At 45.7% G+C, this 13,999-nt stretch overlaps 1 long non-coding RNA gene across 2 annotated transcripts; it reads left to right on the forward strand.

Moving 5' to 3' along the window:
- The first annotated feature begins 1,703 nt into the window (after positions 1 to 1,703).
- Positions 1,704 to 7,379, forward strand: LOC113911641. Of its 2 annotated transcripts, none has more exons than XR_003516562.1 (5): positions 1,704 to 1,923; positions 2,670 to 3,003; positions 5,137 to 5,221; positions 5,897 to 6,075; positions 6,599 to 7,379. It is a non-coding gene; the product is annotated as an uncharacterized LOC113911641 (long non-coding RNA). The 2 variants fall into 2 exon arrangements; XR_004819487.1 differs by having other exon boundaries at positions 5,897 to 6,005.
- Positions 7,380 to 13,999: the final 6,620 nt, after the last annotated feature.

The raw sequence follows: 13,999 nt of genomic DNA on the forward strand, positions 1-13,999 counted from the left end.
GAGGGGTGGGGGGAACCAGAGGCAGGACTGCTACCAGCCCAAAGGGAAAGAAATCTTGAGAACGATGCTGACCAACTGGGAGACAACTTTGTGTGGCCCCACTTACCTCAAGCAGGAAATTGAGTCTTTACCACCCCAATCCCATGTTCGTGTAAAGCTGTGAAGGCTCGCCCTGGGCCATGCAAACCTTGGTTGCTAATAAAGACATGGCTTCTGGTAAGGATGACGATGACCACCTGTCACTGGAAGGCCTACTTGACTTGACTCTTCCCACCCTGGATGTAATGAAAGCAACCTGGAAGACACAGTAACTCTGTGTGCATATGAGGGGGGGAGCGGGAGCATGGGCCAGCCTCTGGACCAATTACTTGGAAAATACTACCACAATATGCAGGAACTATTTATTAGGTTCCTGCTAAGTGTCAGACACTGCGCAGGATGCTGGGTAAATTCGAGAGAGGGAGAGAGACAGGTAACCTGCCTTGAGGGAGGATGTGGGAGAGATCCTGAGCCCTATTCTGGAGACACAAGAAAGCCATGAAGGTTGACATGGTGTTTGAACCACGGGTCTAAAAATCAAGACTGGAAGCCCTTCTTTCCTAGAGTTCACATGAGAGGAAATAGAGTGACAGAGGGAGGAAGAACATGGCCGTCCTCCCCTTGTGCACACTCAGGTGGGCTGAGCGCTAAATCCTGGCCCAACCGGGTCAGAAATGACATGAGCTGAGAGGATGCTTGATGTTTGTGGGTTTCTTCTTGTCTCCAATGAAAATTAAAACAAAACACATTTCCTTCCAGCCTGTTACAGTCAAGCTGAGTATTGCTGGTGCTGATGAGGGACATCGAGTAGCAGAACTTAGAGACTGATGTGCAGGGTGACCTTCCTTGCTTCCCAATTTATGCCTGTGGTCCTAGGATCATTATCAATATGTACCCACGCCATTCTCAAAGTGTCCCTGCACGAATGGCCAACCACTCGACTGATAGGCGTGTTTACAAACACTTAGGGGATCGCCCACCCTCACTTCTATTGCCTTGGTTTACGACTCCATCCGCTCTCACCTAGATTACCGTAATAACCCCAGCTGGCCTCCCAAGCTCTCATCGTTATAACAATAGCAGCTAACTTCATTAGCAACTTACCATGTGCCAAACCCTATGCTGAGTCCTTACAAAGATCGCTTAATCCATGCAACTCACTGGGAGGAGATCCTCTTGCTAGCACATTTATGTGAACGTGAGCCACACAGAGGTTCACCTAGCCCAGAATGATCTTCCCTAGCAGCAGGGCCGGGACCTGAACCCAGTCTAACTCCAAAGTCCGATGGCTCTCTGATTTCGTTCCAATCCATCTCCCTTCTGCACTGCTAAAGAGCAATCTTTCTGAAATACAAATCTGACTATACAGCTTCACCCTTGATAAAAACCAAACTCTTTGATAGGAAATGACCAGGCCTATTTCTCCAGCCACTCCACTTTCCAGAGGCTGCTGCCCTCGCACCTCATGTACCCACCACACCAAACGCCCCATGCGCTTCTGCTTCCGTACTGCAAGGGTGTGGCACGTCCTTCACTCGACTGACGTCTCCTTCCTTGCGCGTCTACCTGTTGCTCTCGCGATACTTGTCCTTCCCGCGGGAGCTCTGTGCTGCTGTTTACCTTGCGTGTGCTTGTTTCGAACCTTTCTCACACCGTTACAGTTGTTTACGTGGCCATTACCTTGGTGGGAGTAGGAGCTCTCGAAGAACAGATACTACTTTGTATTAGAGTTCTTTACCCAAACAAGGAGCTGACTCTATAATTTAAACCAAAGGGAATTTATTGGAAGGGTAGGAGTTAGCTCACAGACTCAACGGACAGCTGAAGAGTGGAGGCCGAGCCAGAGCTGAATGTGTGGACGTCAGAAGAGCTTCGTGGGTTCAGGTAAGGGTGGCTAATCAAACATCTCATCCTATGCTGTAGCAGGCTGGGAGGTTCCTCAAGGGAAATGGAGGGGTGCCACAAAAGAACGGCTAGGAGAACGGATGTCTGGTGGCTGATAATAACAAATGTCCACCACAATGTGACTCTTTGCTCTCTGTTCAGAGAGGCGCTCTGTCACGGGCCTCAGGCATCTCCATACATCTTGCTAAGTAAGCCAGATTTCAAGGCCCAAGTGGGTAGTTTTGCTCACTTGCATGTTTCGGGAGAGGGATGAAGAGTTTAGACAGATTGCCTTATACTTTGTGTGTTCCTTTGAAACAGTTTTTTACTCAACAGTGTCTGAAGGATTCCATTCTGATGGGCAGACTATACAGTAGCATTTGGGGTCCCCTGTCGGTGTTAACTCAGAGGCGGTAGCCCATGGTCCCTGAAAGTTTCTGTATTTCCCTTTTAGGAGGGCATAGTATCCCTGTGAAAGGCCTAAGGTCTCTCCGGGGATGCCTAGGAGGAACGCTTATGGCAGGCGGTTTAAGGTGCTTGTAATAGGGTCCCTGGTTAGGGATCCCAGCCTTCCCTTCATTCAAGGAGCTGGGGTGTGAGCACCGGGTGAGGATTGAGGAGTGTGGGCGGCCCTGCTTCTCTAACTGTATCCATTAGAGCCGGCTTTCATTTGATGATACAAATGACCTGAGTCATTGTCTCTCCATTTTATTCCTAGAGACCCTAACTCAGTTCTGATCTTTTAGTTGTCAACAGCCAACTCTCACTAGTTCAAGCATAAAAGGAACAGCTCAAAGGATATCCAGTAGCAGGAAAGGCGAGAGAGAAATGGCTTGAAGTCTTACACAGCCCGGACAAGAAGCAACAGCCCAGCCAGGCAGCAGGACCGCTCCAGCAAAGACCCCGTGCCCCACTGTTGCACGCACACTTAAGCTCCCACCAGTGGCCCTGACCTGGAGTCTGTCGTCCCGGCCTTCTAAAACCAGATGCTTCTACTGCTACCTGCCCTGCCTGGAGAAACATCTCTACGCAGCACTAGCTTCCTTACGTTGCTCACACCCAAGTCAAGGTCTCATGCAGGTGAGTCCGCTTGGCAGAATTCAGCTTACAGGATGCACGTGAGCTGAAAGGGAGGCTGAGAAAGTAAGGTCTGGCTTCTTGAGGAGGTGAAACTCACGATGTGTAAATCCCCAAAAAGAAGTACAGGCAGCCAGAAGGCATGAAAAATGTCCCCAAATACCCTTGATTAATTAACTACGGACACAGAATCTTGAAAGCTCAAACCATTCTCAGCTCTGATTATCATGCGTAACTATGCTTCTGGTCCTTGAGTGCCCCGAGAATTCTCTTTTTTTCCAGAGATTACAGAGCACATTCACTGGCTTAAAGAGAGCCTCTTAAACATTCTAGTGCTTTCTCAAAACCTTGGCGAGATGTGCAAGTATTCAGGACCTTCTAAAGGGGCAGTGTCAGGCAAGGGCAACAGTAGGTACTTGATGGATCCAAGTCAACTTTCTTGTCTCCCAAAGGCTTTGAATTCCTTTTTCTACATCGCTTCAAGGAATTTCTGGCCACTCATTGTTCTCTAATGTGAACCAGGTTGAATCCAGCTTTGCTGCAGCCAACACAGCAAACTGTAAGAAATATACAGCACTATGAGAAATAGCACAATTATGATGTAATCTCTGGTGAGAGCATCCACATCAGTAAAACCAGCCCTCTCTAAAAGTATGCTCTCCCTTCTTGGTGGAGTGCCTTAAAAGTTATTCTTACCAGTATTCGCAGACTTTACAGACAGAAATTGCCCAATTCCTTCAATATGTTTTCCTGGGCTAATACTTTCCCTATGCAGATTCCCATACTTAACCTACTCACACCTGCTGGGGCATCGTGGCAGTGAATTCCGGTTACTGGCCTAGTAACACGGAGGGGAATGTTCAGCACCCTCCTGCAAGGAGGGAAAGGCTTCCTCTCCCATGGGATGGGCAGTGGGGAGTGTTCAGAAGGACCCGAGGGGTTGGTCTTTAGGGTCTTCTCTGCTATCCCTGTTGAAGTTGATGGAATCTCTCCTGTTACATTGTGCCTCTTTTACACAAGAGACTGGATGGAAGCTGTGACCTCGACAGCCTTCGTAATTCAATAACCGAGACCCAAATCTCAATGTTTTAATTTTTGTTTTGGGTTTTTTTTAAGATTTTATTTATTTATTTGACAGAGAGAGAGCACAAGCAGGGGGAGCTGCAGGCAGAGGGAGAGGGAGAGGCAGGCTCCCCGCTGAGCAGGGAGCCCGATGCGGGCTCGATCCCAGGACCCTGCGATCGTGACCTGAGCCGGAGGCAGACGCTTAATGACTGAGCCACCCAGGTGCCCCTGACTTTTGTTCTTTTTAAGTTATTCAGTGTCATCAGAAGCACCCATTTTTTTAATTAAGATTTTATTTATTTTTAAGAGAGAGAGAGAGAGAGCATGATTGTTGGGGGGGGGGCAGAGAGAGAAGCCAACTCTCCGCTGAGCAGGGAGTCCGGGATGCAGGACTCAATTCCAGGACCCCGGGATCATGACCTGAGCAGAACCGACTGAGCCACCCAGGTGCCCCGAAGCCCCCATTGTGCTCCAGTGTCCTGGAATTCATTCCCTTTATATTGTCAAAGGCAGCAAGCACCTAGTTGCAGCAGATACCCTCTGTCATCAAATGGTCCTAATTACCACCGGCTGGTCATTTAATGAGCCGTGGACCACTGACAGTCAAGTTCTCACCCCAGTATATGGATGGAATCTTGCTGCATTTGATGCCATCTTGTTGCGGTAATAAACTCCTTGGAAACCTATAACCTGCAATCCCCTCTCTGGTACCAATCTGTATGTTGGAGTTCTTCAGGTGCAAGCAACAGGGATGACACTGAGGCATAAAGAGCTTGGGTTGTGTGTCCTTCTGTCCGCTTGAGAACGGCTTGCAGAATCAGAGAGGCCATTGAAGAAATGGGGAAGGCTGGAAGGGGCAGACCCAGAGCGGCGCCCAGGGCTTGGATTTAATCTACACTCTGTTTGGGACGCTCGCTGGCATGAATAAATGCCTGCCATATTCTCTGTCCTTGTGTTTATCCATTTTACACTCAATGTCCCTGGAATCCTAGCTTGGGCCTTGGGCCTCCGTGTGCCGGTCATCTTCCCTTCTCCCTCCAAATCCACTCCTCCTCTCTCCCTGTTCCCCAGGACCCAGAACTCATCTGGTTCCTGCCTCTTCTCCAAGCTGATCCGTCTAGGCTACGTCGGAGGGCCCATTGCCTCTGGAGTCCAGGTGGGTTTGGCCAGTGGGAAGTCCAGGTAGGAGATCAGAAGGAGAGAGGAGAATGGGGTGAAGACAGTGACTCCTTCCCCTGTGGTCACAGATGGTGTGATGTAGGAAAGATGTTAGGGTTTGGAGCTGACGGTCAAGAAAGAATTCTTGAGACAATTTTGGTGCAAAAGGGTGGTGGTATTAAAGCCTAGGGACAGGACCCATGGGCAGAAAGAGCTGCACTGGGGTCCCGAGGAGCGGCCCATTATATACTCTCGGGTTGGGAGGGGTTCAGGGTAGCCTGAGTCTCTGAGGAATTTGGAAGCAAGATTTCCAGGACCTTGAGGAGGCTAGCTCTTGTTGGGAAAAGGTCATTCATTACCATCTAATAAAACCTTAGTCATGAGACCCTTCAGATGTATATCAGTGGGCCATATGCTTGGGGGATGATGGCCAACATGTATCTTGGAAGGTAGAGATAAAGGAAGTTTCCAAAGGAACTTTTACATGTTAAAATAGAGTCACAGGATCTTGATGGTCGGGCTAAGATTGACTTTTGCCCTTAGCAAAGTACTTACATGGAAGCGGCTGAGTCCCTAGAGGAATGTCACTCTGCCTGTTTCAAGGACTTGTCGGTGGGCTATATAGGTAGTAAGGAAATTTAATTTTTCTTTTGCCTTTGTTTCCCACATCAAGGTGGGCTGTGTCCCTGAACAGAAAGAAACTGCTTGGTTCCTGGGGCCTCTTCTACTCAACGCTTCCCTAGTTCCAGAACCGCTCCCTCTGCTGACTCTTCAGGTCCCTTGTAAGGACTTAGCTGAATTCTCTACACTGGGCAGGAATATCATCCCCCTTACTCCTGAAGTTCCCTCTTGGTACGTTTCCGTCCACGGACCCTCACCCTGTTCGGAGCCATGACCAGGCGCCCTGGCTACATGCCCCGCACTGGGCTTTCTTCCAGTCTGTTGCTTCTCTTCTGGCTCCTGCCTGTCCCCCAAGCCTGGTTCCCTTGATTTCCGTGTTTGGTAAAGACCTGCCAATGGTTCTCCAATGAATTCCCTGTGGCTTAGGTTGACCTGTCAGTTTCTGTGCCTACAACCATGAAGTCTAACTGATGTGGTGCTGTTCCCAGAAAAGTGGATGCTGGGTAGGCAAATACACCAGCCATCCGTACCTTAGCCATTTGTGTATCCTCCAGTGCCTGCTGCCTGCTAGACACCTAAGTAAAGGGTGTTAAATAAACCCATTTCTGCCACAGCCAGCTCTGGAGCCCCACAGTGTCCTTCCCAACCCCCCACACCTCCCAGCACCGAAGAAACTATGGCCTTTGCTGAATGGACTCACCATTAAAACTGATGTCTCAGAAACTCTTTTCTTTCTTTTTTTTTTTTTTTTCAGAAACTATTTCTTAGGTGAAAATCACACCACATAAGGGATTAGTAAAGCTTTTAATAGCCAATAAACACACAATTTAAAAGAGAAAAGAAACAAAACATTGTGATCCAGAGTCAATTAGAGCCCACCAGGATAGAATATCTGCGAAGAAAGCAATTGCCAAAGCAATAAGAATGCATCTTAAAGTTTCAGAAATGGAACTCAGAGAAAACGTCCTCAAGGAATAATACCAAGACAGACCCACTTGAAATGTGCGATGGACTGAGATGAAAGCCTCACAAATGCCCTTATAAATCTTAAGAAAACTAACAAACGGCTGGTCAGTTAAGACTCTAGTGTTATTGGGCGCCTGGGTGGCTCGGTTGGTTGAGCGTCTGTCTGCCTTCGGCTCAGGTCATGATCCCGGACTGAACCCCACATGGGCTCCCTGCTCGGCGGGGCATCTGCTTCTCCCTCTGCCCTTCACCCCTCACGTGCGCGCGCTGTCCCTGCCTCTCAAATATATAAATTCTCAAAGGAAAAAAAAAGACTCTAGTGTTATTGATGAGACAGCAGGTAAAGGAAGCAGAGATCCTGGGAACACGGGAAATGCAGAAATGAGTGGTCCTGATCTGCATCCTGAGGGTACCAAGGGATTCCCTGAAGAACTCTCAGAACCAAGGGCCTTTGATTTAGAAAACACAACAAAACACAGAGGTCTTATCTTCAGCAAGAATCCCCCTGACTCCATGGAGCGCCTGGGTGGCTCAGTCGTTAAGCGTCTGCCTTCCGCTCAGGTCATGATCCCGGGGTCCTGGGATCGAGCCCCGCATCGGGCTCCCTGCTCAGCGGGGAGCCTGCTTCTCTCTCTCCCACACCCCCTGCTTGTGTTCCTGCTCTCGCTCGCTCGCTCTCTCTGTCAAATAAATAAAATCTTAAAAAAAAAAAAATCCCCCTGACTCCTGAGATTTCCTCAGTAATTTTCCATTCGGAGGACCCACCCCGCCCTGCCCCTGGGCTATACATTCCCACTTGCCCCCAGCTGCATTGGGAGTTGAGCCCCAGGCCTCTCCCCGCTGCAAAATTCCATCACAATGGTCCCTCTGCCGCTTGTGATAGCCTCCGCCTGCGCCACCCGAGACAATAAAGTCTTCCTTACCCTGTATAAAAATCAAACCAAAACAGAAAACAACCGGGAAGCCTACAATGGTTCAATATTGAGAAATCCACAAGACTATGGTTTCAAAACAGGGAAACAACAACTGGGAGTGGTAAAGCTTCATAAAACAAGCATTTAAAAATTAACGTTTAGAATTCTTAAGGCTAACTAAGGCCACTTACAGAAGCTATAACTTGAAACAGCCCAAAATAATCAATCTAGAGATGTTTTGAGAGGGGGCTGTTCTGGGTTTTGCTCTGTCTCTGACTCCTGCCTGATTTAGGATAAATTAATTTCCCCACCGGGGATGTGGATAATGTTTCCTTTTTAATTAACACTAAAAATTCTAATTATCCCCAAACAAAACACTGGTTTTGACTGTTAATAGTTGCAATAGGGAACATACCACGGGTCCACGACATGCAAAGAAATAGCCACAGATGGTTTATTCTAAAATGGTTTTACAGCCCCCTGAAGTCTCAGTTAGGCACTTTGCCTTGCAAAAGAAGGAAAGGAATTTCTGTCACAACCATTCCCTCCCTTCACTGCCATTCAAGGGACATACCTAGATGCAAGAAGAATGTGACAGCTAGTGGTATGAAATTATCACACACACGCCCTCAGAACGTTCCATCTGTAAATGCTTTGCATTTTTAAAAGTGTCTCCTCATCAGCAATCTAGTGTGATTCTCATAATTATATGAGATGGCTGCTATTATGAACTATACTTCACAGAGGAGAAAAGTAAAATCCAGAACAGCTTGGCAGGAGCTTCAGGCAGCTCGTGATTCTCAAAGTCCAGAGGGCAGGAGGACAATAGCCTCTGGGCCTCTCCTCACAGGCGTCCGTCCCCATCGTGCCCGTGCCGGTCAGCGTCCTCATGGAGACCTTTGGTTGCAGGCTCAGCGCAGCCTAGTTGCTAAGCCAAGGTGCCCGCCAGTCCCAAGACCTCGCTTGCTTTCGTACGTCTGTGTAGCAGAGCGGATAACTGCCACCAGGTGGCGCCCCACTGCGGCTGGGACTCCTGCGCTGGGGATTGGATCCGCAGCGCCCAGCCCCGTGGCTGGGCAGGCTAATCTCAAGCATTTCATTAACTTCACTGTAATACTCTTCCATCCCGATTGACTATTTGGGACCCCACTTACCAATTTATAGTGGAGTTTTACTGTTTTCGAATAGCCAATTCAATACACCTTTACAGGTCTTTTTTTTTTTTTGTAATTTTTTTGTAACTACTGCATTCTGGGTACAAGTTTCTGATTATATTTCATTTCAACCTCTAATAGAGTCATGCACCAGCATTTATATATTGGAACATACATGATTTTACTATAGTTTTTTTCTTTTATATTATATCTAACTAGCCTAGCATATCGTCTTTAAAAGAATATATATAGGTAAGTTTTAATTGCTGAATTTTATTTCAGAATGGTAAAGGGGGAGTTACAATGTATTGGTCATGAAAAGGGGATTTGGGTGTGACAAGGTTGAGAAGCACTATATTGGAGCATTGACCTTTTCCTCAACATTGCCCTCCTGACTTTGATGATACTTTGACCGCAACATTTAGCCTGCTTCACTCTCTCCACTTTTTTTTTTTTACTTCCACCTCACCCTGAGGATGCTCCTCGAAGCTGCTTTGCTCTGCTGGTCCCACACCTTCTTATCTCTCAGGGGAGCAAGTCCCTGACAGCATCACTTGCGCCCCAGTACCGTCCCAGCCGTGCCATCACCCCCTCCTGAGGCTCTCTCCCGCCCCCTCCCCAGCCCCACAGCCACATCCTGCCTATTCGACCTCCACCCCAACTCACTTCTCATCTCCAGTTTCTTCTGGACTGTCTGTCCAGTGAGGAGGACCTGGGCTATGCTCTCTCCTGGCAGTGTTTAAAATGTCTTGTTCTCTAGTTGGGGGTATATCGTGTTCTCATGGGGTAATCTGTGTCAGTTGAGCCTGAAGATCTGAAAAACAGAGAGCCCAGCTGAGCTTTTCTGCTTCTGCTTAGGTAGTGCTGTGATCAACAGGGGCTTCTCCTCTTGCAGATTTTTCTCTTGCTTTCCCTGAGCTGATTACTCACTCCCTCAGGCTGCCTCCCTCCAATTCGGGGGGACAGAAAGGGGTAGGTGTGTGTAATTTGTGAGAACACACACAATTTTATTAACTAGCTTTCCTTCTCCGTTATCAGAGCATACCCAGATTTTCTGTTCTATTTTTTGGCCACGACTTAACCTCTTGTTAGGTGGCTACTAGTTAGATTTGGGGCATTAAAAAAACTATTAATGTATTTACTGGATGTCAGAGGGAGTAATTCTGTGACCTGGCTTCTTTGCAGCGACTGCTGATTGTATACTGATAGCCTTCATCCTTAATTAATAAATAACAGAACCCCCCGATTCTAGGTGGGGTCGTGGCCGTCCAGCTAAAAGCTACATTTCCCAGCTTCCCTTGCACCTGGGTGTGGCCATGTGACTGAATTCCAGCCAATGGGATGTGAGCAAAAGTGATTATGCCATTTCTAGGTCATGCCCTTAAAAGGAATGAGTGTGCCCTCCTCTCCCCCCTTCCCCTTCTCACTGGCCAGTATGCAAATGTGATGGCAGGAGCTGCGGCAGCCACCTTTAACCCAGAGACAGATAGTGCCATATTGACAATGGCAGAGATACCCCACCAGCTCAGGACTGCCTATCTTTGGACTACTGTGTAAGAGCAAATCAAAATTCTATTTTAAGTCACTATATTTTGAGGTCTTTTGACTACCTACACTATAAGTAATTCATATAAGCCTCATGCCATTACCTTTACCCAGGAGCCTGAAGTTATTTGCACTTATTTGTGTTTTCTTATTTCAAATCGTATGTTCTGTGTCTTCCTTTTATAAAAAATTAAACTGTTAGCTAGTAGTCTAATTTTTTTCCCAAGAACCAGCTTATGGATTTATTTATCCCAGTGTGCTTAGTATTTTAAGATTATTTTGGCTTCCTTTACACTTGAATGGATGTCGTTCAATGTAAATCCCATTTGTGGAATTATTGGGTCATATCCTTTCTCCTCAACATTCTTTCACATCATTCCATTGTCTCATGCCCATCTAAAGTTGCTGAAGTCTGAAAAAAGTCTCATTTTATTCCTTTGGTAGATTGTCTGCTTCTCCTACCTGGATATTTGTAGTAGGATGCTTTTGTTGTGCCTAAGATTGAGGAACTTCACAAGAGCTATCCTGGTCTCAATGGTTTCTTTACTCAGTTTACCTGGAATAGAGTAAATCTGTTTGTGTGCCAGATTGGGTCTTCAGAAATGGCTTTTTCTTTTATGTGTTTAACTACCTTTTCAATTCCATTTGTTCCCTCTTCATCAGGAACTCTAGCTGTATGTTGGGTCAACATAAATGTCTCCCATAGCTCTCATTTTCTATCCATTCTCTTTGTCTCTTGCCCTTCTTTATTGTACTTTGTGTGATAGTCTCTGGCCTGCTAACCATGTCACTGACTCGGTTTGCTGTCATGTCACCTTGTGGCTTCTAATGTGACTGTCAGATACTGAGTGGGTTTTTCTTCTTTTTTTTTCCCCTTACCTCATCAGGTCCCCTTTTCATCTTATTTTGGTATCTCTGATTTTGTTTGTTTGCTTGCTTGTTTCATGAGAACTACAAGGTCCCCTGAGAGTACAGAGAGGATTCTTGTCAAGGACTTTATTCTATTTCCTGGAATCATTTTTCTTCAGATATATATTCTTTCCATGTATTTTCCTATGGACATTCTTTGGGAGAGAAGGGTAATATCTTACATAGATCCCATGGTAGCTCTTTACTAAGAAATAGTGACTATTTTAATAAAAAAAAATATACCTGAATCCATCAGCCCTTTATTTTTTTTTTTAAGATTTTATTTATTCGTCAGAGAGAGTGAGAGAGAGAGCACAAGCAGGGGGAGTGGCAAGCAGAGGGAGAAGCAGGCTCCCCACCAAGCAAGGAGCCTGATGTGGGACTTGATTCCAGGACCCTGGGATCATGACCTGAGTCGAAGGCAGATGCTTAACCAAATGATCCACCCAGGTGTCCCTCCATCAGCTCTTTAGATATAAATTCTATTTCACAGGAAAAACAGTAGCTAGACAAGCAAACTAAACACCACAAGGAAGTAACCAGACAGATCCGGAAGGTGAGATATTCTGTAGGACAACTACCTCAATTGCTTCCACTAGTAAGTGTCCTAAAAAAGGACTGTACTAGATTAAAATAAACTTAAAGGGGATGTGTAGTCCTGGATTGAATACCAACTTGGATAAATCAGTTGTAAGAATAATTGGAGTTAACTGGAGAAATTTTAATATGGCCTAGAAATTAGGTAAGATGAGACAAGAGAAAAGTATACCAAAGTACAAAGGTAGAAAGTGTTGGCTAAATAATACAGGTTATAAAAAAGTTAAAAACAATTTTTAGACCATAATCTCTGTCTCTCTCTCATTCACTCTCTCTCACACACACATACACACACACACGGTTGTTGCAGTGATGTTCTCTGGGAGGTAAGAATATGCTGTTTGTTTTTTAATCTTGTCTCTATTTTCTGATGTTCTACAAGCACATGTACTGCTTATGTAATAGTTTTTTTTTTAATAGTGACACAGATTTAAATGGGACAGATTTGCCATGAAGATAATAAAGCTTATGCTTTAGGGCCCTTTGTTCACATGGAAACTTCCAAGGCCCTAGGAGGGCTTCTGGCAGTTTTGTATCATATTTTTGTGGGCATTTTTTATTTGTTATGTTTTAGAAATGTTTTACTGTAGTAAAATAGACAATAAATATACCATTTCAGGCAGACAGTTCAGTGGAATGATGTACATTCGTACTGTTGTGCACCCATCACCACCCCCCACCTCCAGAACTTTGTCATCTTCCTGAACTAAAACTCCCTATTGCCCCATCCATCCAGTATTTTTATTTTTAAGTGTCTCCAAAATTGTGTAAGCTTTAAGTGCCACAGCACCCTGGTCCAGCCCCAACTGACAATCAGATATCCTGGTTACTCCTGAGCAAGTTTTGAAAGGATATTTGACAAACAATGAATCATGGAACACTACATCAAAAACTAATGATGTAATGTATGGTGATTAACATAACAATAAAAAATTATTAAAAAAAATAAAATTACCTTTCAAAAATGTTAAAAAAAAAAAGGATATTTGACACTAGTAGGTGATTTTAGCCTCAAACCAAAGTGCTACCAACATTGTCAAAGAGACAAGATCACTATGGTGGGGAGAGAGAGGGGGGCAGAGGGGCAAGAGAAGCAGACTCCCCACTGGGCAGGGAGCCCCATGTGGGGCTTCAACCCAGGATCCTGGGATCATGACCTGAGCCGAAGGTAGATGCTTAACTTACTGAGCCACCCAGGAGCCTTGTATCAGCAAGTTTTAAGCCTGACTCAATATAACAGAAAACCCAAATTTATTTCTCTGATACATAAAGGAAGTCTGGAGGCACACACAGTCCAGGCAGGACTAGTATGGCAGTTTTATGATCATCAAGGAACTGCAGCCCTTTTATCTTGCCATGCTACTGTCAGTAGCATGCCACTTCATGGCCCAAAGGGGCTGCTCAAGCTCCAACTGTCAAGTCTCTATTCCAGCCAGAAGGGAAAAAATAAGGAGTGAAAAAAGTATGCCCCTTCCTACAATGTTTCCTCACCACAGATGCACGGTGGGCTTACATCTCTGTGGCCACAACATAGTCACATGGCCTTACCTAGCTGTAAGGGAGGCCAGGAAATGTAATTTTTATTTCAGAAACTTGTGCCCAACTAAAGATCAGACATTCCATCATTAATAAAGAAATGGAGAGAATGGATATTGAGAAAGGCAGCTAAGCATCTGTCAAATAGTTTTTTTTAAAAAGATTCAGTGTGCTAGTTTTTGAGGTTTGATGGGGGCAAGTAGGAAAAGACATTTGATTATTGCTTAGGATTTTGTTTAGAGCCAAAAAGCTCATTTCCTCACAATTAATTTTCTAGACTGGGAGCTAAAGCCTCTTTCAATCCCACAGAAGTGGGCTAAACAGGCTTGTATAGAAAACAGGAAACGTCAACTTCCCCACTGAAGGGGACTTTTGGACGTCTCAGTGGCCAAATACATTCAAACCACATATCTAAGACCAAAGAGCTTGACTGTGGCGGGCAAGCTTTAACCTATGCCAGCATGTTAGCTGCCATCACATTTGGACTGTGTGTTGCTTCCAGAGAATTGGAAATCTCAGGACGCGGTCTTTTGA

This window comes from Zalophus californianus, chromosome 12 (genome assembly GCF_009762305.2).
Source record: "Zalophus californianus isolate mZalCal1 chromosome 12, mZalCal1.pri.v2, whole genome shotgun sequence".
In the NCBI taxonomy this organism is placed as follows: Eukaryota; Metazoa; Chordata; class Mammalia; order Carnivora; family Otariidae; genus Zalophus; species Zalophus californianus.